The sequence below is a fragment of the Anas platyrhynchos genome, chromosome 2 (assembly GCF_047663525.1).
Source record: "Anas platyrhynchos isolate ZD024472 breed Pekin duck chromosome 2, IASCAAS_PekinDuck_T2T, whole genome shotgun sequence".
In the NCBI taxonomy this organism is placed as follows: Eukaryota; Metazoa; Chordata; class Aves; order Anseriformes; family Anatidae; genus Anas; species Anas platyrhynchos.
The window spans coordinates 125633356-125661335 of NC_092588.1; the positions used below are offsets into that span (position 1 = coordinate 125633356).

General features: G+C 41.5%; 1 protein-coding gene across 8 annotated transcripts in view; it reads right to left on the minus strand.

Moving 5' to 3' along the window:
* Nucleotides 1-13954, minus strand: part of PALS2 (protein associated with LIN7 2, MAGUK p55 family member) — a 52090-nt gene extending 38136 nt beyond the window's left edge. For 4 of the 8 annotated variants that reach the window (XM_027450949.3, XM_038174281.2, XM_072033536.1 and 1 more), the window contains exon 1: nt 13730-13954. The gene's annotated coding sequence lies outside the window, so the exon portion shown is untranslated. The remainder of the gene's footprint in view (nt 1-13729) is intronic. The other 4 variants (XM_072033533.1, XM_072033532.1, XM_027450948.3 and 1 more) reach the window with 2 other exon arrangements.
* Between the last annotated feature and the right edge of the window lie 14026 nt (nt 13955-27980).

Genomic DNA, 27980 nt, shown 5'->3' on the forward strand with positions numbered 1-27980 from the left:
GAAACTAGTCGTTGTAGCAAAAAGCATCGACACTTGATTCCACAAGAAGGAATCTGTGTTCAATGACTAAAGCAGCTGAAACATGAAAGAAGCTTTCTCAACTGCAGAAATGCTGGCAGAGTGTCTGTATTTCTAAACGTGCTGTCAGGATTTAAACACCACATCACTTCTCTGCATAAGTTTTCAGGCCCAGAGAAGCCAACTTTCACGCAGAAGAATCAACATTTTCCTTTTAACAGCACAGAGACTGGTCTGAAAAGACCTCCCATCAGCCGTTGTCCAAAAATAAGCCAAGTCTCTGTATTTAAAACTTAATTTCTCGAATTCATTAGTAGCTTCCTGTCCAGCACAATGGACATCAAAGGCTATGAAGGAAAAAGATACAATCAAGCATGCATCACATCAGCTCGACACAGGATTAAATTATGGCTGAAAGGGCCGAGAATTAAAAAGTCTAGAGGATATTTTTAACAGATTGTAATTACTTGTAACTCACAAATTCAATTACTTAAATTTCACATATGCTCAGAATTGTGATTTTTTTTTGTGCGCACACTAAATAGAATCAAGGAATCATACATAAAGGTTGGAAAAGACCTCCAAGATCATCTGGTCCAACCATTCATTGCATACTGAACAAGTTGAAGCAGAGTACACCAAGGTGCACTGTAATTCCCTGCATCATGTGCCTGTTACACCATTTTTGCTGTGACAGTACCTGTAAACGCATACTGGGGCTCCATATAACTGCTCTTGACCTATGTTACACACATACGCTGGACTACAAGAATAGAAAGAAGTGTAAGAAGCAAATGGACATGCAGACATCCAAAGGTAAGACTGGGCACTTCAAATTTTCAGATTTTCACTCTAAGCGATAAATGGAGTTTGATACCAATGGTTTTTACACCTCATTAAACACATGAGGTGTCAGTCTTCTCTGATCCTACAGGTAGCGAGTTCAAATAAAATTAAGCATTATCGAATCCACCGACTGCCTCAGGACAAACAACATCCCTGAATTACCTACGGTTGAATCTAGAATGCTAACAGCAAAGCTAACGCAGCACAGTGTCCTATAATCTTTGAGGAAGGGAAACAGATTCCAGGGAAGACACATACTAAAATAAAAGCACCCAAATCAAATTTTAGAGATCCATTACTTCTGACACCCAGTACAAAGATGCTTCTAACGGAAGGGCTGGCTGAATTTCATCTTTTGAAGGTTTTATTGGATAATACTTTGGGGAGGGGTGGGAAACACATCAATTCAGGATTCATCTTAGTGTCATTTCTGTACACAGCCTAGGACTGAAAGAGTGCTTCCACTGTGCTGGAAGGGGCAGTGCTCAGATGAGACTGCTGCCTGCTCCACCTGTCACGTATACAGCCTGGCACTTCTGTCTGAAAGATGACATTATGCTGGCTGCTCAGGTCCCCAGGAGCTGAGCAGGTTCAACTTGCCACTCACTGTACTGTCATTTCGCACTACTGCCTCAAAAAGTTCTTTCTTTTCGTAGACAAAAAGTAGACAGTATTACAGGGAAGTGGGATTCACGTTGGAGGCATTTGTTCTTGCTGAAGTATTACTGAAAAGACTGTACATTCAGCTGCAAGCAAGTCAGTAGTCCCAACGACTTCAAAATTAAGGTATTCACTAAAGTTGTTTTGGGGAATTACTGCAGAGAAAAAGAGCAAAAAGGAAGGAAGTGACATACTTGAATGAAAGATTCATTCTGAGGCTTATAATCAGATACCCTGAAAAGTAGCTGACAAGAGGTATTTGCATATGTTTAACTACAAAGCGTGAAATGTCACATAGTATAACTCTTGATAAACCCTCTGTGAACAAAGGTCATTCTTTCTCATAACATGCCCACTAAAATGTTTTCAACTATCCTTCCATTCACTGCCTTTTTCTGTTCACCCAGGAAAACACTCCTCCTGTTTTCTAAGTACACCCAAATGTTTAAAAAAAGAGTGGAAACTAAAATCAAAATGGCTTCTTAGCTGCATTAAAAGGATGAGTAGTTTGATTCAAACAATCTGTGCTATAGACATTTAGAGATCGGCCCAACACGTTTAAATTCTGCTTTAAAAGATGGCCACAGTCTACAATCCTGATGACTCTTCACTTCTGTTGCCTCTCTTCACCCAGTTAACTCACTCAGAAGCTGCCAATGAACTCTAAAAACTGTGCAATAAAAGCTTTAGCAGAACTCTAATTTTGATCAGAGATAACCAAGTATAGTAACTCTAGATTATACAACCTGAATTTTATTATGCATTCAACATCTTCAAATGCATGAGAGTGGTTTTGGGCATCATTTGAAGAGACAGTATTCAATCTACAGCTAGCAAGAATTTTTACTACTTCCCCTGCCCCGTTTCTATACAAGTACATGCACGCTACACTTTATCTCAATTTTCTTCCCAGAGATTTGCTACTTCACCAAGAGAAAAAGACACCTCTAGTCAGCCCTTACTTTCAAGATAACATAAGATCAAACTATAGCTATTTTTGAGAATGGAAGTTTGATGTAACACTGTCACTTCTGTCAGCAAGAAATAGCAATAGTTAGGGGAAGACCTGCACTCCTGGTGCAACTTGGGATAAAAAAAAAAAAAAAAAGTTAGCCTACTTTTTTCTGAGCTCAGCTGTTGCATTACTTCTAAAAAAAAAAAAAAAAAAGACTATTTGCTTTTCCCAACACAATCAAAATTCCAAAGAGAACCTCAAGAAGCCTAACAAGTTCTTGATAACGTAACTGCTCCTACCTTTATACACTCACCAACTTATGTCAAGGCTGAGAACTTGTACGTTCCACTTATCCCAAACCAGGGGTTTGCCAGTGACTATACTTCTTGTTCAAAGTTAATAAAGTCACCTTGAAAAAAAAATAATATTTTTAATCATTTATTAGGGCACTACTTCTTTGTCGCCCTTTGAACTGACTGATGAAGGGATCAAACACAAGAACCTTGACTTCTGCCAACAAGTGTGGAAAGATGAAACACTGAAAAGCAAAGAGGAAAAAGCCCTTTACATCTCCCTGGATCACTGTCATCACATTTCCCACAGGTAGCACAAACTATTTCTACAGCACTGCGCCTCTGTTCTGTGCAGCAGCCACTGCTTGGGTTCTAAGATCTTGTATCAAGCTGACCTCACGGACCAAAATACACTTCCTACTTGCCTTTAACACAAGATAGTCTAAAGACCCAACTCCATCCTTCTCATCTGCATCGGAGGGCTAAACCAAGAACCTAGCAATAATGTATTTCCTGGTATTTTAAGAGTCACTCTGTATTACCATAAACATGGATGTGTTTTCCAAATAATAGTGATTATAGAAAACTTGAGGAATGACTGAAGCGAGTAAAAGATGAGCCAGTTGCTACAGTTTGCTGCCAGTTCTGATTCTAGATATAAGACAATGTAAAGAGGGAAAAATGATTTTAATTTAAAACTTAGCACTGTTTCCTTAGATTGGTTGAAAATCTGTTTCCAAGCACAGTACTGTCAGTCTGACTTGAAGGAGTATTTCTGTTGCTAATCTAGCAGTCTCCCCTTCAGCTTCAGATGTCCACCCATTATTAGCACAGTGGCTCACAGGATTCTCTGATCAACCGACCCCAAACCCAAACTATTCAAATGTTCATTTAACCCCAACCCATCACATCGCATCGTTTGTGTCTACTAGAACCCCACACTGATGGCACAGGAGAGCCTTTAAAGCCACACCGAGATGTTAGCCAGGGCTAGGTCACCTTACACAGGATGCCTGTGTGGAAGATGGGATCAGAAGAAAGATGTCCCACAGCAACAGACAAATTTCTGGAGAGCAGGTAAGTATGCAAACAGGCACGTAGTCTCCAGCACTTGGAGGCTAAACTTCTTTCTGCTCTTCCATCTGGACACACCGTTAGGCAGAATGCAGCAATGGACAACAAAAATAACTAAATAAATCTGTGAAGCATCCTGGTTAGTCTGACACGCTTCCTAAACTACGCATATGGGTAATCATTAATCTGCAAACTCACCTCTAGCTCTACTGTCAAAACAGGAGCCAGCACTGGCTCAATCCTCATAGCAGGCTACAAAGATACACGTATCACATCTCACTTATCAAGCACTCCAGAGAAAATCCATATCAATTATTTAAACAAACTAAAGAGTAATCCAGTCCAAGGATAAGAGTTTCTCATGTTTAGTCAAACAGATCTCCAGTGCACAAAGGCAGTTTACATATGTATATCAGTCCGTGAAGTTGAGACTAGTTTTGAAATGGAAGCATCACATAAAAGTCATGAATCACACGAACAATCCACAAACTTCATCTAGTTCAGAAGGGTTTCAATTTAAACATTATCTGGACTCTGGGAGGTTACTTGGGGAAAATATCATATATGCTTACTCTGTTTTTTCATTCTCCTAGACAGCTAATGGATGCAAGGCTTTTTGTTTATACACAAACATTCTGTTTTTATACACACATACATGTATACACACATTCTTAACATATAAATACTAGACTTCATAAAAAAATCCCTCCATACATGCACACAGAGTTTTATATGTACATAGGCACACACACAAAAATCAAAAATACACATTTTTAAAGAGCATTAATGGACTGCCTGCCTGTCCAACCTGTTAAATAGCACAGCCCCCTTCAGTTCAGAGGGGTAACATCTCAACATTGAGCAGCATCACATTAAGCAGGAGAAAGGTCTCAGGGTTTCTCAGGGTCTGTCTTGAGTGTAATAATAAGGATTAGGAATCTTTTTCTCACAGGCTGCCATACCCACAGCTGCTTACCCGTGGGTGGTATTTTAAGTCATCCTCTTGCCTTTACACTTGCTACTCAGTAACTTATGAAAACATACAGAAAGAATGAATGGCAAAATGTGATGTCTTTTTTGTCCACTAGGTGGACTTTCTCCCTGGAAACTTTCAGTCTTGTGCCTTTAGGATTATCAGTCTTTCTGCTTTCTTAGTTTTCAATCCCCTCCATGAAACAATCAGATTTGAAAGCTGTTCATGTGCAGGTCCAGGACAATTACAAAAGATGTTATCTGAGTTGTGAACCATGATATGCTTCTTTATCTGGAAGCTGAATTTCAGGCTATCCAGACACCACATGCTCTGGTCCCAGCTCCTTCTTATCAAGAGACATGGACATCCAGAATAAATGTGCTGTGGCTTCTCTTCTATCTTCTTGAAAATCTACGCAGAAATAATGTTAGTATGAGCTCCTGGTACACTCTGAATGCTTTCAGAGGTTGCACTGCACATTGGAAATAGGATATGGAGACCTTTTGACCTGATCCAGTGAAAGCTCTTATCACTTGAAAACCTTACCTTATTAAGGAGTACCCAAATACTTTCAAGTTTGTAACAGAATCAAGTGTTACATAGCTTGGCTGCAGGACTTCATTGACAGAGCACGCATAACCAGTTTTATCCATTGATGTTGCGTTTAACAATTTTTTTTGCATTAGCATTTAATGCTCCTGCACTGTGAGACCAGATGCCAGCTACAGAATTAAGACAAACTGCCTCTACATCTATTCAACAGACAGGAAGTCACGTCCTTAGACCCGAGGACACCAAAGATTTCCTCCTCCCCATTTCAAAACAGCGCTGTATTCTCAAACAAGGAGGTTTGCTTACATATTCATCTTTGTAGATTTCTCTGATCTAGTGGTTAAGTGCATAGCTACTTTTGAAACCAATTAAAATCCAATAGAAATGGGCCATTTATGTAAAAGCATTGGATTTCAGAATCAGTGTCCCATCATGGTTCACAATCATCTATCCAGAGAATTGCCCTCCTTGCTGAAGTTCATGAAGAAAAATGGGAAAAACGTTTTCTTGACTGTAGTATTTCCTAAGACTTACTCTGCTTATTAAGTAAATGTTTCCAGTATTTGCAAATTAAGAAACACTACTGCTGAGTCTGAATATAACACAAGCTCCAGAAGCAGTCAAAATATCTAAAGGGGGGAAAAGTTACAGGTTTAAAACAAACAAACAAACAAACAAACAAACAAAAAACGCAAATGTAGCCTTTAAAATGCAAGTATCCTTAGTTATACCACTCTAGTAATAAGAAACAGTGGAAAGCATCAAAAGTGATCTGAATTTTGAAGTAATTACAGAAAAATAAAACTCAATGTATTAACTCACCCTGAAGGGAGAAAAAAAAAAAAAAAAAAAAAAAAAGTAATCTAATTCAAACTAGTCTATGGCTGTCCAGAGAGATTACCTTCTGGAAGTACAGTAATTACATTTGTAAAGTAAAATCACTTACGCCTGGGGTGGGGAGGCCCAAGGGATTTTTTTTTTTAAATTTGAAATGTCTGAAAGTTTCATAATGATTTGAAGACTGAGAGAATAATTTTGTATACGAGAGTACACATTCTGAGTAATGGCCCCTTTTGGTGGTGGTAATCAGATCTGTGTAACTGGCAAGGCTGCAGAACACGAGATGTCAAATAGCAATGGCCACACAGTCCCACTTACCCACAGAGTCACCGGGCATTCTAAGCTAAGGAGCAGTGTTTGGGGAACTTCTCGCAGAAGTACTTCTTGCCAAATTTGTAATTAGACTAATCCTTACAATTCCAAAGAAAACCTCCTACTGGTTTCACTGAAAGTTTCTCTACAGGGTTTTGTCAGTACCTTACAAATGAGATTACTTTAAAACAAATAAAAGCAGTATATTCTTATGAGCTCTAGCTTGCCTAATAGGCCGCATAAAGCATTTTAACCCAACGACATATCCAGTTATAGCAAGACCAAATAACACCATTCCAACAGTCCCACTGTGACACAGAACTGTCCCAAACTGTTCCTGAACTGCAGTAGCACAGAGCCTGACTGAGGACTGCACAGAGAGCTAGGTAAGAGCTAGACACTTGCTGTGCTGCTGTTTAGTTAGGCGGTGCTGCTTCCAGAGCTATTTGCCAAGATTTGGCAGTTAAACGTGCACCCTTCAATTCAGAGCTGATAAATTCCCTTCAACAGTAAGCTCGCGTGCTTCCAGGAAACAGCAAAACAAAAAAGGTTCCAGCAAACGGACCGCAGCGACTTCCCGAGCAACTGACTGTGCAGATGGGAGACTCCTTTTATGATGCGTTTATGAGGCCGGGACTTCGCGCAGTCCAAATGTTGGCTCCGGCAGGGTTTTTCAGTGCACGCAGCTCGCTCCCAGGGCCGGGAGCCCCGCACAGCCGCTAGAGGGAGCGGGCTCGCCGCGTTTCCACCCGCAAACCGGAGCGGCTCTGCTCCCTGTTCTCGTACTTCATGCTGAGAACTTTAAATAAGCCAGCCACCACCTTGCCGGACCTCTCAGCACCCCAAACCTCTCACCTTCACGCCGGTGAATGCACGTCCAGTTGCTCTCCCGTTCCAGTAGCTAGGGCTGCTAAAGGTGCCTTGATCCCCAAGACCTGTAACTTGGGAGGATCTTTTGCCTATGTAATTAGGTGCAAACATTAAGAGGCAATACAGCAGCCAGTCCAGTGCTGTCCAGCCCCTTTCCTGATGTTTCTTCTAGTGCATTCACTGCCTGTCCTCGAAACTGCCCAGCCATTCCTCTCTGCAAGGGCAACAAGGAGCAGACGCGATCCCTGCAGCAGGGTGAGGCGCTCACCCATCAGTCAGAGCAGCTCAAGTACAATCGTGATCTCTGTCTGACCAGAACAGATGCTACAGAAGTGCTGAGTGAAACACACTAATGCTGGCTACCAGTTTATCTTGCTTCCCAAAAGACAGCGCCTCCGATTTCGTCCATCTTACCACCGCTGAGCCAAGACACCTATGAGATGATCACAGAGCTAACGTCAGAAAAATTAGGCAGACAACTTCTCACACAACAGCTTCATGCTAAGGTTAAATCTCTGCAGCAAATATCCCCCCCTGGAGAAAGCTAGGAAAGAATGAAAGAAAAAGCACAGAGTCGGTCCCAGGATGGCCAGCACCAGCACCGACCAAATCAAGCACTGCTCACCCCAGGCTGCTCTGCCTTACCAAATCTAGCATAAGCAGCAAAACTGTACCAGTAGATCGGCAAAGAGCACTAAGTATCTGCATGATTTGCAGTCAGATTTGCAGTGCCTTCCAGTCACTCACTCTATAAACATTAAGTTTCAATTAACAGTTTCTCCCGGCCAGCCCGTTCTTTACCAATGAATGCATAAATTGAACTTTCAATTGTTAATTACACATCTCACTCCCGCACTTCTACTGACACCAAGAAATGCAAGTGTAGATGTAAGAAGCAGTGACTACAGTTAACAGCAGCCAAGTAATTTCTGTCCAGCAACGCTATACTTTGCTACAGCACAGCAGTTTGCAATGCTGTAAGCCAGAATTGCTCAGAAAGGTGAAAGAAACTTTTCACCCATTTCATTCACTCGACTGCAGCTTGTCTTCCCAGCTTTAGAACTTCTGCTGTATAAGCACTTGCATCTTGCCAAAAAGACTTCTGTAAACTTCAACAGTGGATCAGGAAAGGCATGGGGAGGAATTTTAATAAGGAGATATGTGAAGGCTGACTTACCAATTGGCCACTGACTTGTGAAAAAAAATAAAGCAATGTCATATACGAAGTTGTTGAGATGTTTGAAATACAGCATATATGAAACCTCTCACATCATCGTTACATACGCATCTCCAAAAATAACATTGGTAACAAACATGGAATCATTTAAAAACAAACAAACAAACAATGGAAGGAAGAAAGCAATAACATAGTTAGAATGGCTGACACATCTTTCTTTCATTCCCCTAGAGATTTATTTGAGTGCTCCCCCATACTGTGTTATTAGCCCTAAGAAAAACCTTTACCCTCTCTGTTTACCTCGGTCTATTTACCCTCAATCTACTTTCCTCTATCCTGTTTAGGTATTTAAAGCAGTATCACTTTAACTTTTCATTAATGCACATTTGACCAGTGGGTGGAGATAAAGCTTTAATTAGAAAGCTAAAAACAAACTATTTCAGTAGCTGCTCTTACTATAGAAGCAATACTTGAATGCCAACGCTATCTCAGCAAAGAGGCTTAAATGAACTGATCTGAAAAGGAAAAGTAAAGCATTTTTTCTTACTTCCTAATTTTCATTATTTTAACAGTATTTTGACAAAACGTTTGGACTCAAAAAGTGAAGGCTGAAGTTGTTTGAAATCAACAGTTGTGTCTCCACCTCCTGGAAAAGTGAATTTAGCTGAAATACTGATCCTTTAATTTGGATATGCGAAGGCTAGAAGAGTAATGTATTAGTGCAATACGCAAAGAACTGGTTCCTTCTTTTTTCCCCCAAGAGTTTGTGAAAATTACTGACTTTCCCCACCGTCAGCATGGATTTTTGAGGTTCCTATTCTCAAATGGTTGCTTGTCAGCAGGCAAAACTAGTCAATACATTTAAAATAGCAGATCCAAGTAATTTCTTAAATAACATTTGTTGCCAATAAATCTGAAAAGCCATCTAATTTTAATACCTTACTAATTTCCACCATGCTTTCATGAGACCTAGACACTGGAATGAGTTCTTTAGATAACCAACACAGGTAAACCCACCGAACGGTTGCTAATGTCAAGTATTCTCAAAATGTAACACCTGTTTGTTTTGTTGGATTTTGTTTATAAGCCAAAGAGTTCTTGGAAATAATAAAACACAAAGTAAAGGTAGAGGAGGTTCCATTTACAAATTTTTCTTATTTAACACAAGTTGTAAATTTACTCACTATCATTTTAAAGACACTAATCAACCCAAAATAGGAATGTAAATGCTTTGATAAGGAAAAGCACCTCTTCCAACCTCTCTTTTTTTGCCTCCATTATTCTTGTAAGAATGGCATCAGACATAATTAAATAATTCAAGCTAGCTTTATTCTGAAAAAAGGCAATTTTTAAGCCAGAAAATAGCATATTCACATCACTATGCCTCATTAATCCCCCTGCAAAGGACAACAGTTTGCTCTAGTATAACCTGAGCGTAACTGCAGATGGTTAGTAATAATGACCAGGAAATCAAAGACAATCTTAAACGCGATCTAAACTTCTCCCCCTACATCTGAACCTGAACCATCATTCTGACATTCTGTTGAACTCAGACTGTAAAGACTTTATTCACAGCTGTACGGAGCCGGCCAAAACCACCTACTGGTCCAGCTATTTGACACTGCCTTCTCCTAGCTAGCGCACGCACAACTGAAATCTTAGATCAGTTGTGAGCTCTGAAACAATCATTGTCTACCACTCGTCCTGTGACAGAAAAGTCACGCTGACACCTCCATGCCCACGAAAACAAACCGTTACATTCCTCTTAGTGTTTGTGGCCCGCACTTCTGTACTTCTAGCTGCCTCTCACGTGCAAGCCTGAAGGAAACTCACTTTTTGCCCAGTACCCTTTGCGAGTTTCTTCTGTTGCAGAAGACGCTAAAACCACTTTCCCCTAACACCCTCGCTCTTAATCCCATGATCGTATTCTACATGCTTCCACACAAATGACCCCAGTATCATCCATGCTGCTCCAGTTGTAGGATATTTCTAAGAAGCCTGTTTTTTTTTAACCACATTTACAAGGCCAAACCCATTCCAGTTTGCCATAGCGCTGAGTTTATAGATTACATACTGTGTGCTGCATCCCGCTACAGTAACCTGTTTTGCCTGTTAAGAAAGGCTTCTCCCCACACCTCACCTCCTCTGTTGGCTCCCCCTTCCACAAAAGATAAATATGAACATCTCATTCAAGGCCAACTGTCCACCCTATTGTATGCCTTCTGCAACAAATGCTCACTCCCCATCTAGTAGCATGATCAGTCAATTCCCTCAAACCTGGATGAGTCAATTTTTATCCATCTTTACCTTAAACACAGAGCACAAGAGACAATATCATTTAGACCCATGTGAATTTGTTGTTAGCCTTCGGATCTTAGGACAGCTTAACTTACTCCACATCTAAATGGAGACTGCAACACCTAAAGCCCTACTATAGGCATTACCATGACCCCAAACACATACCTGCCTCATACGTAGAAAGAAATCCCCCCCTTTTCAACAACATGAAGAAAGCTTCACTGGTGTACAGATCAGTGTCCTGCACAGAGTACCAGAGGGCACTCACAAGAGCCTGCAATGGTCATCAAGTCAGCACTTGGACTCGCTTAGAGCTGCAGCACGAAGCATGGTTTTGAAGGGCACAAAACTTTTTCTAAAACTGCACTGAAACTGTAAGTAATTTCTACAAATAAACACATTTAGAAAAACAGTGTGATTCAGGGACTGAGTCACTGTATGAGTAGACTCATACTGAAGGCTCTTTTGCCTGTCATTATGGTACTACAAAGTTTTCCCCATATCACTGACCCCTCTTTCCACACACAGAAATACCCAACACAAGGACCCAATCTCAAGCTGGAGCTTGGTTCTGATGGAAGAAGCTGACTTTTTGAGGACGATGCTCAATCGCACCCTTGAAAGCTCAAAATAAAGCCTGCCAAATTATTTGGTAGGTTATTTGCTTTTCCTGCTTTTACTGTGGTTAAACATCAACTAAGATTGCCAAAAGTATTAAGTTAGATTGTCTAGATTTCTGTTCCTTTTTATCTCCCCGAGGTGTACACTTTAAAAAAGAACCATCCTAAAAATTGTGTGTGTCTTTTTGTTTGGTTTTGGAGATTCATCCTCTCTGTCAGACCTCTTTTGTATCGGCAAGGAACACTTTCACTACTTTCTCCATTATTTCTGTTTTACGTAAAAAATCCATATGTGATTACAGCATGATTTAAGTGCACAGCTTCCATTATTTGTTTAAAGAGAGAAAAGCAATGAGAGGTAGTTCAAGAAAGGTCCAATTGCACATATGTTGCAACAGCTTTTCAATCATTTTGGAGACTTCTGGCATGCACAGTTAGCCCACTAATATAGCAGCAGAACAGACACCATTCCACATAGCTGCGATGGTATATCTGTCAATAATTTCCATATTAAGTAGCTCTTGACAAGCCAGGCTGAAGCAGCAGTGATCCATAGGATCTCAAACGCACGCAAGCACACAGAATTCAGAGAAGCTGAACATACGCAGTTTGGGGTCGGATGCTGAAGGTTCCATAAAAAATAATAATGAGGAGGGTAGAAAAGTGTCTCACATAAGCAAGAGATGGAAATAAAAGCCTAACGATGGTAGCAGCCTTAGGATGACACCATGCCTCGGTACTGCAGATTTCCCAAAGCAATATGGATCTCAGGTAATCTATATAGTGCAATCCTTCAAGAACAAAATCAGGAGAGCGAGATCATCAAGTCCAAACATTTCAAGGGAGGAAAGAGGAAATTAAAGATTTTTTTCTGAAGAGTCGTTTAAAAATCACACTGCAATTAGCTCGAACCAGGCTCCAATTGTCAGCATTTTGGTTAAATGTGAATTTACTGCCCTTTCGAGAGGAATTTCGTGACAAACGTTGCACGGACCAGCCACATCGCAAAGTGTTCAGAGCCAACCACCTCAGCAGAAATAAAGGGAAACATTATGATGCTGCTGTCAACTCAACCAGCTTAACAGACACTAGCTGTTCAGAAGCAGTATGCTAAGATTTGTTCAAAGCCTCCTTTAGTCCGACAGCTATTTATAGCCGCCTAGCCTCTCTACAATTTCTCACAGTCCCTCCTCCTCCCAAAGCCAAGTCGGGGAAGTTTAATGGATGTAATCCCGGGCCTTGTGCCGCAGGATGGTCAGGAGCTCTGCAACTCTCCTCTGGCGATCCCCTGTGCAGCAAGACCAGGAATAACAACGAGAGAATGGTCTAACCTACGCGGGTGCCACATAGGCGAGATAAACCTTATCTCCGCTCCTTCAGAACGAACTCATTTTTCCCCTGCCAGCACGGTGACAGTAACGAACCACATAAGCCTCGGAGATGATGAGAAAGGTGCCTTCCTCCTGGCCACAGCCAAGACCCTAAAACAACTGCCCTGAAAGCCAGCGGCGAGGCTGCCCAAGCCATTACCCCCCACCCAGAGCACTCGCACCCAGGCGGGGGGCAAACTCCTCCCGACCACGTTTTCTCCCCTCTCCCAGCTGGGAGGCAGACGGAAGGGGAGGGATGACTTCCTCGGGAGGGGAACGGCCGGGGAAAGGCCGGGGCAGAGATCAAGAGGGGAGGAATCATCCCCGGGCAGCGGGGATCATCCCCGGGGGGGGGGGGGGGGGGGCACGGCGGGGCTGGGAGGGGGGGGATAATCCCACAAAGGGGAGGGAGGGGAGGTAATCCCCGGGGGGAGATAATCCGGGGAGGGGGGGGGATAATCCCACGAGGAGGGGGCTCGATAATCCCGGGGAGGGGGAGAGGGGAGGGGGACACGATAATCTCCAAGGGGGGGGGGGGGAGAAAATACGGGCAGGGGGTGGGGAAGGGGGGATGAGGAGCGGGTCTCCCGGGGAGGAGGAGGAGGAGGAGGAGGAGGAAGGAGGGGGGGGTCAATCCTCGCCCCGGGGGCAGCGAGCCCTCTCCCTCTCCCCCGGCCCCGCCGCTGCCATGTTCGCTGCCCTGCAGGCCCGCCCGCTGCCGGTACCTGCGGGAGGGAGGCAGGGAGGGGAGGGCAGGGCAGGGCAGGGAGGGGGCGGCTGTGCCCGCCTCACGCGCACACACACACACACACACACACACACACGCGGGGCTCCCCCCTCACGCCGCACGCCCCCCGCTGCCGCCACTCACCGGCTCCCGCTCCCCTCCCGCTCCTCCTCAGCGGGCGCCGCTACAGCCCCATGGGCGGGCCCGGCCGCGCGAGGCGCCGCTTGGCGAGGGCACGGCGCGACCGCGACCGCGACCCCGAGGAGCCCGACCCCGAGCTGCCGCCGCCACCGGCCCCGTCCCCGCCGCTCTGCGCCCGCCTCGGCGCGCGCCGCCGGCCTGCCAGCAGCACGCGCTCGCGCTCCTCCTCCCCCGCCCCCTTCGCCTCCGCGGCGCGCGCCACCCGGCCTCCGCGGCGGCAACGGCGGCGGCGCGCGAGCACCTCCCACAGCCCCCCCCCGCCCGCTTCCCGCCCAGCCCAGCCCCGCCGTGTGTGTGGTGGGGGTGTGTGTGGGGGGGGTGTGTGTGGCACCGTGTCTGACGCCCTGAGTGTGAGAGAGGGGGTGTGGGAGAGCAACTCTAGGTGTGGCAGGGTGGGTGTGTGACGGGTGTGTGCCCCGCGGGGGTGTCTGTGTGTGTGAGGGGGGACTCTGAGTGTGGGGATGTGGCAGGGTCACAATTCCCCTGACACCAGCCGTGTCCACAGGCACTACCACGACGGGAACAACACGGGAACGCTGATTTCCCTGCGCTTCTGGGCACTGTTGGCTTTCAGCGCTTGGTCTGTGTTGGGCAGCGGTTATAGACCACCTGTCACTTTCTGCCTCTGCTCGATTTCGCGGAGACTTTCACCTTTGGATATTCTTGGATTTAATGAAATTTGAGTTGCAAATAGTGAGGCGCTCCTGCATGCACAATCCTGGTGGAAGCTGGAGCGTGCATCTCAGGGCAGAGTTTGCCCCAGAAAAGCAGGCGTTCGCGTACAAAGCAGCGCTCCATTCCCCAGCCTGATTTCATTCTCTTTTTCCTTCTCTTAACAACGTTCCAGTTTTTTTTTCAATCCAAGTGTGCAGTTCAGCTGTAATCTGCTTAATTGTGCTGTTTTAAGAAGACGTGATAGCCTGCTGTAACATATGGTAACCCTTAATAATAGCTGTCTGCATTCACACTGGCTTTTGCTTCGCAAGCCGTTGGGGAGAAGGAAAAGCTAGAACTACGTGGGGGCTGAGTGCATTTGAACAGAAACTCCACTAGGTATCGATTCACGTTTTAACAGGTTCAGGTTGTGCCTTCCTAGCACATAACAAATAAGCTGATTTTTAGGTAACCAAAGATGTCCAAAAAAGCAGCATATATGGGATGGGCATAATTAAAGACATGGTGGAGCAGCAGCCAGCAAGTGACCGATAACAGACTGACCGATAAAGATGCATCAAGTAAATAAGATCTTGTCCTTATGTAAAAATCCAGCACGTAGAATTCCCTTATGAATTATTTTTATTTACTCTTCAAAGTACAGTAGCTACCAAAGGCTCTACCCTGAAAAGTTACTGCGCTGAGAGCTTGACAAAGATGTGCAATTATGTATCTCAGGGTCCAAAGAGCTTATAGTCCTCTTTCAGTCTCTCAGTAAAATGTCTAAATTGAACATAGTTTTGATAATTTTCTTCACAAGCAGTTATCTTTCCCCTATTAAACTGAAAGGGAATTTAACATGTCGTGAGGGATTCTCAGCTAAGTAAAGACCTGCCATTCTGCTGGTGCTCAAACCCCTGCAGCCAGAGTGGAAAAACTGACAGGAGTAGAAAATCCTCATGCCCCAAAAAATAACTCCACATCTTTCTCTCTTCTTTGTCCCTCATTTATTTATTTGTTTGTTTATTTATTTATTTGGTGATGTTCCGTTGGAAAACCTTTTGAGCCAGAGCCACAAAACGCTTAACTGTCACCTCATTCTGCATTTCACAGCTCAATATCTTCTTCTCCTACAGTCCCTGCATTTGAGGAGGCTGAACATTTTTTCTAGTAAGGAGAAAGGGTTGTAGCATTTCATGCTGGCATCTTTATCCTGACTTTATCCTTCATGGCCAAAGAAAGAAAATCACTTTACTGCAAAACTCAGAGGTTCCTTATTACAGTTCAACACAAAGCTTGAATCCAAACCTGTGAAATGTGATAGCCCATTTTTGGCTGTAGCAGAAATATCTAAACGCGAAGCACTTTGACTGCTCTGGAGCTTTTTGAATGTCTTCCATTCTGGCCTCCACAGCTGTGATTTGGCTATTAAAGCCCCTTTGGGAATGTGCCCCAAATGCTTGCACACCGCTTCTTGCCCAATATTTAATCCATTTGACCCATTAGGGTCAAGAAAGAAACAGAGATGTATTGTTTTAGAAGAGAATTTAGAAATTGACTTTTACCCTCTGGTCCGAATGATCATATCTTTTTGGCTTTTTATAGCTTACATTCACATGCCACTCATAACAGAAATCCCCCGTTCAAGGATGGTTGATAGGATCCTGATGGTGCGGTTCAATCTGATAGTTCTGCATCATTCCCGAAGCACAAAATGACTAAGTCTCTCTTACCCATTTAACAGGCAATTACTGCACTTCAGCCAAGCCTCATCCTGTTCCCATTTTAGGGAAGAGAAGAAGGGGACCTGGCCAGGGCTGACTTACGCCCCAGCAATTTCTGGCTAGTGGTCATGGGCAGCCAGGCATAAATTAGAATAGTGCCAAAGCCGAGCTGCTTTATGCCAGGGATTATTTCAGTCTATGTCTAGCTACAGGATTCAGGGACCATAAAAGAGGTAGGTCAGCCCCAGCCCTCGTACTTTGGGGTTGATCAGTTAGTATTTAATTGAACTGGAATTTATGACTCTACAGAGCTTTGTACTCTGCCTTTGAATCTCTGATGGCATGGATCTCACTCAGTTAAGCGGTTTCTCTGAAGCCTGATGCTCCTCTCAGTACAACTGCAGGGATCAGGTTTGCTAATATTGTGATAGTTCCCTGCTGGTGCTACCAGTTGCATGGTAGAGGTGCATCTCCAGAGCCTTTTGGTTTTGTTAGGTCTCCTGTCTGGATGTTGAAGGGGTAGAGGAGCAGTCACTCCAGTGTACAAAATGAGGGGATGGGAATGATGTGGTTTTCAGTCGCGTCACAGTCCTGGGTGTACAAATGGAAAACAACAAACAAACAAAAATGCCTATTCACCACCACCACCGCATTTGCTTATTACTGAAGGAATGATCTGATGCCAAGTACACCAACTTTTGCTTTGTCTTATGGTCTGCACAATCCTTTGTCTGATTTCTGAGCATTTCTGTTACTGTTCTGATGACTAGTTTAATGACAAAAGGAACAGATGTACCCACAGAAGAGCTTCTTTGATTTAGGTTCCCATGTCACATTTAATTGTTGTGGAGAATTGTTGTTGAGTACTTTGAGCAAAAGACCTGGAGACAGTACATTTTATAAATGTTGGTTTAAGCTGATTGCTGGCATACTCTGCAAGTCCAATGTTCTGTGTGCTTTAGTTTACCTATGTCTAACAGGGATAATCAGTTATGATCTGTCTTCAGACATCTGTTTTTATCGCCATTATCACCAATCTCATGATGATAATTTGTTTATGCATCCGCTGGCGTACTATCCAAGATCATCATTATCAAAGCAGTGAGACTTTGTGAAGTTCTTTGTGCCAAAGAAATGAGCTAGAGTTTTGGTGGTGTTTTGTTGTTGTAGTTTGGTTGTATGTGTGGTTTTTTGTTTTGTTTTCTGTGTGTGTGTTTTGTGTTGTTTTTTTTTTTTTGGTGGGGGTGGGGAGAGTATAATGGTATATGGTATAATGGTATATGGTATAATTACATATCTGTGCAGAAAACATCATTCAAGACTAAACATTGTTCAAGTTTTAATCTTTGAAAAGATTCAGCAAACATCACAAAATCTGTAAACTACATTTCATGAGTAATTGCATGATTTTCCAAGCTATCCCAGAGGAACTCATTAAAGGATCACGTGGATGATTACAAATATTGAAGGTAAAATAGAAACAGTTTTCTTTTAGGGAGTTGATCAAAACCACAACAATTAGGAGAATGTTGATGTACTCGGAAAGGCAGTTTGAAAGAATAAAAGGAGACTATACCTTCAGAGTTAAATGTCTATGCATCTAATTCCTATGCTATTTCCATCACTGAGGTCTGTTTGCATGTGGAATTCAGCTGCACAGGAGGAGATAATCAAGACAAATAGTATGGCTTTATTTTTAAAAGGGGTGGATAATTTCATGGCAGCTTACAACGTTAGTAACTGGGCAAGCTAAGATAATAAGGCTAATCAAATCTCACGCTCCACAGCACTAGTTCCCTGCGGGGTCAGGAAAAATTTTTCCACTATATACAACACTATACAATTAGCAAGGTTATTATTGGGGAGCAGAGGTACAGCCTTCTAAAGCAACAAGCTCTCACCATTATCAGAGAACAGAGGCTGCACTTGGCCAGATAGGGAAAATAGCATTATTTTCTTGTGCCACTTTTGCTCCTCTTTCCTGTCAGGTCCATATTTTTAGGATTACAATACTCAGGTTTGCTAAAAATATATAAAAATAAAAAATCCCCCCTAAACAATTACCTAAGTGCATTACTGCCTGAAATCTGTCAAAAGCTTTCTCACCTGTGACTGGTAGCCCAGTTCAAAACCAACAGGTACTGACTGGACACAGCAATGGTATTAAGTTGTTACAGGTTAAAAGCTCGTTACCTTCTGGTTAGGTCAGTACAGTTACAGAGTTTGCTTTTCAGTAGAGGCTTGGGCAGAAAGACATAGTCCCAAACAACAACTAGCTCTTAGCTAGAAGCTGCAATGACATGTGTTTTGAGTATTTGGTTTTAGAAGTTCTGTTCATTTTCTTTAATTGCCTGAACATATTGTTGTAGGTGTTCTGTCTGTATACTTGAATTTTATTTTCCTTCAGTGTGTGCATCAGAGAAATGATATTAGCTGCAATTGAAAATATTTTGCTATTTTTTCTGCAAAATATATGTTCTGTATGTGAATGTGATACTCTTTACAAGTTTTTTTGTTGTTTTTGTTATTTTTTTTTAATTATTCCTTACAAGGCAGAGGAAGCACAATAATAGAACGGCATCTTTCTAAGAGAAAGAACTCTTTCTATGAGGTATGCATCAGACACAATGAGTAGGCATTTCCTTAACCCCTACCTCAAAGATATTTATTTAAATGTAGCGATTGTTCTAATTGTACTTAAATGACCTTTTCCCCTCTGCACAACCTATGTGCTTTCTCAACTCTCATCTCACATATTACTGAGAAGGAAAAAGAAAAAATAAATAATAATTAAAAAAAAAAAGCTTCACCTCCATCTTGAGATTTGGGTTAAATGACAAGAAAATCTAAAAAATAAAGAGTAGCTTACATAAAAATAACATCAAGCTTTCTTTGCAGGTGAAAAAGTGCTATTTTTTTCTTAAATAAAGTATATTTAGGTCCCTTCTTTCCCTTGAGTTGTAGAAGAGAAATAAAACATAAATACATAAATATAAATAAAACAAAATGAAATATTATATGTAAAATATAATATATTTAATTAAAAATAAAAATTAAAAATATTTAAATATAAAAAATTAAACATAAATAAAACAATAAAAAAAATAAAATTTGTCTTTACTTTTTGGGTCTCAGGAACAGATTCAGTAAAGAATCTACTGTCCACAGACTAAAATTCTGAATACAGAACTGGGCAAAAAAGATCCACAGGACTGAAGAATGGAAATGCAGGTCTGTTGCTGAACAGGGCAGGTGATGTAGCTGCAACAGACACAGCTAAGTTTGGGGTACTCAGTGCATTCTTTCCCTCACATTCTTCACCAACGAGGTCTCCAAGGCCTCTGTGCAAGGAGAAGTACAGGAAGCAGATGAAGATGATGACAGGAATTATTGTGAGAACTCAGCTCGTACAGCTCCATGGGGCCAGATAGGCCACATCTGGGAGAGCTGAGAAGGCTGGTGGATGTCCTTACAAGGCTGCTCTCTACTGCCTTTGAAAAGCTGTAGAGACCAGGGGAGGACCCTGACAAAGGAAAAAGGCAGATATTGCACCCGACTTCAGAAAAGGCCAGCAGGATCATTTGGGCATGTCAAGACCTAAGCAAGACATAAAAGCTTAAAGGACTTCATCAAGGTTTTTGGCTCTGTCTCCCACAATATCCCTTCACCTGGGTTTATACATTTCAGTCTGGATGAGTGGACAACCAGATGGATTGGATGGTCAGACACAAAGGGCAATGATTAATGTGTTGCACTGTAACAAGAGTCCAGTAGCAAAAGTAATAAAAGTGGAGCGCTACAGGCCTGTGCTGTGGGACTCGTCCTGTTTAATGTCCTTAGGAATGGCCCAGGGTAAGTGACAGAGAGCTGGCTGCTCAACACCTTTGCAGATGACACCAGCTTGGGGGTGCAGCTGACATGATGGAGGGGAGGGCTGCCATCCAGAGAGACCTGGACGTGCCGGGGGAACGGGCCAAAGGGAATGTCACGGAAGTCATCCAGGACAAAGGCCGAGCCCCTCACCTGAGGCCGGCTGACCCCTGGCTGGCACTGCTCCAAGCTGTTGATAAGTAAAACCTTAGTCACTGTTAGTAAGCCGTGGAAGCAGTTGCCAAGAGAAGTTGTGCAATCTCCATCCTGGGAGGTTTTCCAGACTCAGCTGGATAAAGCCCTGAGCAACCTGGTGCACTCTCATATCTGTCCCTTTGAGCATGACTGGAGGCCTTGAGGGGTCCCTTCACACCTGAGTAACTCAATGATCCAATGACTCGATAAGTCCACCATGGAGAAAACTAGCTGTGTCTGCAGAAGGAGAAGACCATTCTGGCACACAGTTTATCCAGTGGAGTGATAAATATTACATTATACTGAGAGCAGGGATGAGAATCCAGGCTAGAACTGCTCATATGTGCTGTGTAATAAATTGGCTGTAGTTTCATACTCCCCCTTGCTTGCTCTCCTTTTGGCCTCAACAACCTTATATTCTTGGCTGCACAGCTTCAGGAAGAAGGCTTGCGTATTTTGAAGTTCTTCATGGACACCAGCAATTTTCTTATTTTTTTCTGTTTCCGTAGCCTCCTTCCCACAGAAGGAGGTCCACAGAGTGAAAGAGCAGCCACAGCAAAATTCTGGAAATAATGCTTGCTAGATCTCTTGGCAAGTATTACTGGCATCTGAAAATAACTTCTTTTAAAAATGCAGAAATTCCCCTAGCTCGCAATCCTGTCTTCAGTCCAGACACACAAAGATGAAATTCCATAAAAAAGAAAATGCAGGCATTCTCATTGTCCCCAAGGTTTCCTTTACATTGTTAAACTGATATTAACACCCACTTCAAAAATCTTTTACATTACATGATGGCTCTAAAGAGTCCTTAATTTAAACAAAAATCAAGTGCCAAGAAATCTTTGTCACATTCAATAAAATTGGAGTATCAAAGCACAGAATTTTAATTAAAAACCTCAAATAAACTTAAGGGAATAAAATCATTTGCGAACCTAAGCATATCAGAAAAAAAAACAAAAACAACATGGCTTTGTGGCCTACATGAGTAGACGTGACTTACTTCCCAGCAGTATTCTCCACTTTATAAAAAGTATTGCCAGAGAGACTGTGTACCCTCATACTTCAAGACAGAATTAATACATGTAGTTAGCTCTGGTCAGGAAGAACTACCCTGTACAGCAGAAAAACGAGAGATATCAGCAGCTTCAGACTGCAAGGCCCTCTTCCCTAAGCTCCTTTCTCAAAGTATTTTCCTGCATATCTTTTCAAGACGAAGTACCTTGCTGTTCATGTCTCCAGCTCAATGGGATACCAGCAAAAAATTGCGTCTCCACAGAAAATCTAGTAGAAGATGATCAGTGTCAGTAGCAAGTATTACTGTCTGCATCCTGCTATCTGCCATGGCAAATTCATTGAAAGAAACCAACAAGTCAGCCTGGCAAGGCTGACAGTAGCATCAGAGGATGCTTTTCTGCCTGATGAGGATATAAAGAAAAAATAGTGAAGACAAAACATATGATCATTGTAAAAAGTAGAGAGATTGGAAAGGGGAACAAAAGGAGTAATAATTGCTGATTAGGTATTAGTTTTTAGAAATGACTTATTTTACTTACAACAACATTTAGGGATCGAATTATTGTTTTAGACATGTATAATGTCATGGGAAGAGTAATTAAGGAATTATTCTACCAACATTGATCTTATATAACTCTCTGGTTCCTCTTATTTTTAATATTCATACATTTTTAAGACAGTAATATGTAATCTTAAAATTTGAGTCCATTTGTCCTAAAAGTATTTGAAAGAAATCCAATTATGGCCAGTACTGCAAAACAAGCTTTAGAAAAAAAAAATCAAAAATTGATTGTAGGCACATGTAATACAACATTTCCATTTAAAGTCTAATTACTTACACTGCATGGCTTAAAGAAACCCCCAAACTGTACTTTCTGTTCCTGCAGTTAATTTCGTTCACAAAATTATGTATCATTGAAGAAAAGCTGGCTCATAGGACTAATGGTATCCTTTTGTTCTGAGTTTTATGTCCAGATAAAACACCACTGTTGCTGTGAAGTGCATTTTGGAACATCAGAGAAGAACTGGGCCTCCTGCACCCATTTGTGCAATTTTTTTTCTGGGGCAAAGGGCTGGTTACCAAGCAGACATACAGAGCTGTATAGTTCATCTGTGGGAGCTATAGATGAAGGTCTCAATTCCGTGCTTCAGACAAACTTCTGGTAGGGAAGGTAACTGAGGACAAAGCTTACTAAACACAGAACATCACCTGCCAAAGGGGAGGTACAAACCAGTCACTTTATCCCTTCTCACAGTACAAAGGCTGTTTCACGGATGAATTTCTGGTTATTGGTTAAACTCTGTCATGCAAGATACTATTTTTTTACATTACCTAGGAAAAATGATGGAATTGCCACTACCATCAGCCTTCAAGAACTGTCAGAGTTATCACAGGCATAGCCCACCCTGCTTTGGGACAGGGATATGGACTATGTGACTTGTGAAATCCTTTGCATTCCTAATTTTCAGTCCTTTATAGAGAATACTTTATAAACCAAACAGAAATTATATTTATTCAATGCTTTACATTGCACTGGATTCTTAACATATCATCTAGGACCTTTTACGAAAAGTAATTATATATTTTTAAAAAGCTGCAACTTACAAAAAAATCTATCCTTCTTAATGATATTTATAAACCAAATACCCTTTTCCTTATCACTTTTCAGCCTTGTTTATTTACATTTAAGCTCCACAAGGCAAGGATTATCTTCGTTCTGAGTCTTAACAGTGCCTATTCTGTTAAAACTCCACTTCTTGTTGGTCCCTAGGCACTCCTATAAATAAAACTACTAAAACTAGTAAATTATGTCTCTTAGTTTTTAGCAACACTACATAATGGTCCTTTGTTTGTTTGTTTGTTTGTTTTGATTTTAGCAGACCCTCTTTTTGGTGTTTTAACGCATTTTTATGCCTTTCAAAAGCTATGTACCCACCACTGTGCTTCTCTTCAACACTTCAAAATTTTACTAAAAATAGAATGGTGTAAAGCTAAGGAGTTTTTTAATGAAAAAGATAGAAGAAGAAAAAGTTAGAAGAAATCTGAAATCCGCAGCATAGTTAATGCTGTCAGACAAAGGTGAAAATATTTTCACTTTTTTAATGGTCTGCCAGTGACTTTTAATATTGCTTCCTTCCTACCCAGATTTTCATTTCCTATTAAAGAAATATCCAAGAAATTAAATACTCCTTCAATCAGAAGTAGAAGTTGAGAGCAGTAGTCTCCCAGGCATAAGACTACTCAAAGCATAGCCAGATAAGGGTGGTAACTACCTACAGCCTTGTAGTGCATTGGACTTCAGCCTAAGAGAGACCAAATTATTCTATAAACTCACACACATGTTATGCAGAAATACTATTTAGTCTACCAGTCAAATACTGGAATCTGGAGGGGGGAAAGGGAGAAGGAAAGAGGACATGCCATTGATATTTAACGGTGCACAGCTGTTTCAGGAAAAAAAAAAAAAATACAAGAAGTGAAGATAGTATTCAGCTGCAGGTTGGATTTATGAAGGTGGGGCACAAGATTTGGCCAGTCATGAGGCCATGTGATTTCTTCTAATCACAACCAGGGATCAGGTTTCAGATTTTATGTCTTATGTAAATTCCTATCCATGTCTGAAGAATGCAAAACACATCTCAAAGGCAGGGGAAAAGTGACTTACTGCAAGGCCAGGTGCAACCATGCTTTAGATGCACAGGCTTACACAGCCATGTGCCGTATGCAATGTTAAAAGCATGCCATATCCACTGGTACTATTGCAGAGGCTACAGTTGTGCTGCTTCTGGTTACCTACACTGATTTAGCAGCTGTTTTATCAGGTACAACCACCCTCATCTCAGTGCAGGACTAAGTACTGGGTGCAGGCTCCTGGACTGGACTTTGCGGACACTGCTGCTTCTGGGGAAAATGCATCCACTCAGTACTGTTGCTCACAAGAACTGATCTTTCCAGGTGTGCCCCATGTCTCTGCTGGTAAGGCTAGCTGTTGAGGTTGTGTGACAGCTAATAGACCCCTTCCTCAAGATGGAAATGAATTGGCATCCTCCAAATTCAAAGCCTCCAGTGTCAAAATCAGGGTTCAAATGCCAAACATTGTATTCCAGCATCAGCTACTTAAATAGCTTGAAATTTGTGATTATGAGTTAGGACCCAAGGTTCCCATTCTTTCCCCAGTGGTAAAGGCTGACCTCTGCCACTTCCAGCAAACACAGCCCTTCACAGGGAGGAAAACCAGTGTTGTTCGTAACAGCAGTCCCAGGAGTAAGGCATACTTTAGAAAGAAAGGGATGTTGAATCATCATTGGGAGGTATGGCATAAAGTGGCCCTTCCAGGGTTGAAGAATTGTATCTGTGTTGCACTGAAAGCCAATGATTGCCCTGGCAAGCCCTACTGTGGATCCATCCTGTTGCTGGGATGTGCAGCTGTCTGCTCTCTTCCACGCACAGAAACAGAAGGGAACATATGGTTTGGTGTATCTATCTTCTGTGTCATGACCTTCTTTCCCCTGTGTAAGGGAAGAGGAGTGTTAAAAAATCTTACCTTTTTAGTGGTGTGTATAACACCGATTACAAATTCATGACCTAAACACTCAAGTTTGATTTTTATTCAAAAGAAATCTTAGCCCAACAGACGTGATTTGTGATTATCACTTACATTTCCAGTGTGCTGGAGTAAAATGGCATGTTTAAAAAATCATTACCAAGTGCACTAGGAGCTCTTTTCTTCCTTGTTACAATCTATTTTTCCCTAAATAAGAATATGAATTCATTGAAATATATTTCATTAAAATGGATGCTTATTGATAAATACTAGAGAACTACATTATTATAGGAATAACACACAATAAGGCATGTATTAATTGACCATTCATACAGTTCTTGAGTAGATGAAGTTACTCAACCTTGAGCTTCTGGAGGGACATGAAGTGCATTTTAATAGACCATTAAAACATGTCATGTTGTGTCTTATTGCTGAAGCAATACATTATGGGGCAAAACAGGCTGCAGTTCACTGAGAACATATTGACTGCTCATAGCCTGAAAAATGAATGAGAACACTGTGTTCCATACATGTTGGGAGAACCAGAAAATTGTTGCTTTTCTCCTCAATGATACAGAACTTGATGGAAAGATTTGAGTCATACTGGGTAGGAATCTGTTGCCTAAACTAAGGCATTTTTGACACAGCAGGCAGCCTGCATGGTGTCCAGCTGTCTTTCCAGAAGGTGCCAGTCTCTTGTAGGCCTCTCTTCGCACTCACTGTCATTTCCATAAAGATGTCTTACATACTTTATGCCATATGAAGAACTTTAAACGCCTGCTTCTCAGCACTTGAATGACTACCCTTGCAATATCTGGCTCCCATAATAAACCTGCTAGATCAGTATGTAAGTGCTTCAGCCATGAGCTATGGATGGGCAGCCATATGGGTAGACAGATGAATACGTAAGCTCTCTGCAGCATGATTTTCCAGACTTTCCACAGAGCTTTGTTGTTGATGCATTCTGGTTCTTCCACGGCTATAGGAAGCAGACAACAGAGCTGGTGTCAACGCAATTGTCTCAGCTGTCACTATGCATTTCTGGTGAGAGCTTTTACTACTCACAGGCTAGCTACTGCTAGGCCTTCTCCATGAGCTCTTAGCTCTTCCTCAGAAGGAGATGAGCCAAGCAAAACTAAATAAACACCTCATGAAGCTTCTCAAGCATCCGCGTCCTGTCTGTGGGTATCTGACAAAGACAATTAAAATTGTCATGGCTGGTTGCATATTTCTTCTCCCTGCACAATTCAGACAGCATGACCAGAGCTCACAGTTAGTTACCACCACTACTGCAGACAGTAGAAAAGAAGGGAAAAGAGCTCTTAGACCAGAACAGAATAATTTCAAAATTGTCTAAATTTACTTCCTGCTCTAGGGGTCTCAGTACATTTTTTCTTCCATGCCTTTTTGTGTGTAAACTTTTACAGTAGAGAGTAGTCTTTACACTTGTGCCTAGTATTTTATCTTATCTTAATAAAAAGATAAGAATAAATAATCCTAAACTGTTATGCTATGATATCTTACAAACAGTGCAATGGTTTTACATTTTCCAGTGCATTAAGAAAAGACTACATTAGTGCTTCAAAAACAGAGTTAGGTAAATAAGCTATGACAGTATAAAGAAAAATTGGAGAGAATGGAATCAAGTTAGGAAAAAAGCTTCTGTGTTTATTCAGAACAGAGTTTGATGTGTTAGCTATTAAACATTAACATATTATCTTGATGGATTTTGTACCTAAACGCTTTAAGATCACGGACAAAAAAGATTTGAAAATAGACTTTTTTTGTAATATGTGTTTCAGTTATTAACAATGTATGGACAAAATAGATTGCATTTTTCATCCTTTTAGCATTCTTGTCTTTGTTCTCACAGTGCAAATCACAAATTCTCTTTTGAAGCTGAAAACGAATTGCAGTTGTCGTTAAATGAGGGTGTTTACTGATGTTACTAATTGAGAAAATAGTACACTTCTCAACAAGAGAATGCTTCATTTATACTCTAGACAGCTGAAAGCTACCCTAGAAGGAGAGAAGAGCACTTAGAAGCTTTTGAGACACAAAGAACATGGAACATGAAGAACGTTCTCTCTGACACGCTTTTTTTTTTTTTTATTAATATATCCTCAAATAATCTTTAGTGAGTTGCAAATTTATTTTATCAGATGTCACCAATAACTCTGTCAGGCAAAATAGGGATCTAGTCCTTCTGTGTTTTGAATAGCTCTCACACTGAAAGAAATGAAAACAGATGAAGTCCAAGGTAAAGTATGAAAAAAACAGCACCCAAAAACTTCTCAGTCTACTGTCTCCCCTCTAGTCCCACCAGTGGCTGAATCCCACCAGCTTCCAATGATTTCAGTAGGAGCTTCAAATTCCATTTGTCTCTCAGGATCAGGAACTTTATTTCCTGTGGATATATTTTACTCATGCATTCCTTTAAAATAAATAAATAAATGAATCCTATTTTGAAAAGTATTTTAATCCAGATTTTTTATTTGAACTGCTTTATATACATGGAAATCAGAAGCAGCGCTTGTAAGTTGTGATGGGAAACTGAAGGCAGGATTGGCCTGTAATTGTCTTGTTCATTCCAAAATAATCTGAATTTTAAAAACATACAATTGAGTCTTCTCTTTCAGGAATCAAAATATAGGCTATTAAGACAGATGTTCCATTAAAGCAGTATGTGTGTAGATTTTGGCATGTAACAGAGAATGAACAAAGTACACAATGAACAATTTCTATACTTAATTTTGAAATTAGCGTGTTGGAGGTTTTCAAAATGTTTCTATTGTTTCGATAGGAAAATAGAGGCTCCTTTGTGGTCAAAACATTATCTTTTATTTTTCTAGGGTGGTATCTTAAACTAGCATATTGGAGTAGTAACAGTATTTATCATTTGTACATTTCAGTAGCACAAAATGAAGTGTTGCTATGACTAGCATATGTACCAATATGTCTTCTTCTTTTTTATCCTAATACGTGGTTTTCTACGTCTCTTACTACTTTTCATAAGGCAAACATAAAGGCAGAAAGTGGTCCATTTACAAACAACCAAATAAGTAAAAAACCAACACCGCACAATAAGATGCGTAGCCCAAATCCACACAGCTTCATATCCTGCAGAGACACTTTCCAGCATTGCAGTGCCTTATAAATATGTGTGTGACAGCTCACTAACAAAGTGTATTC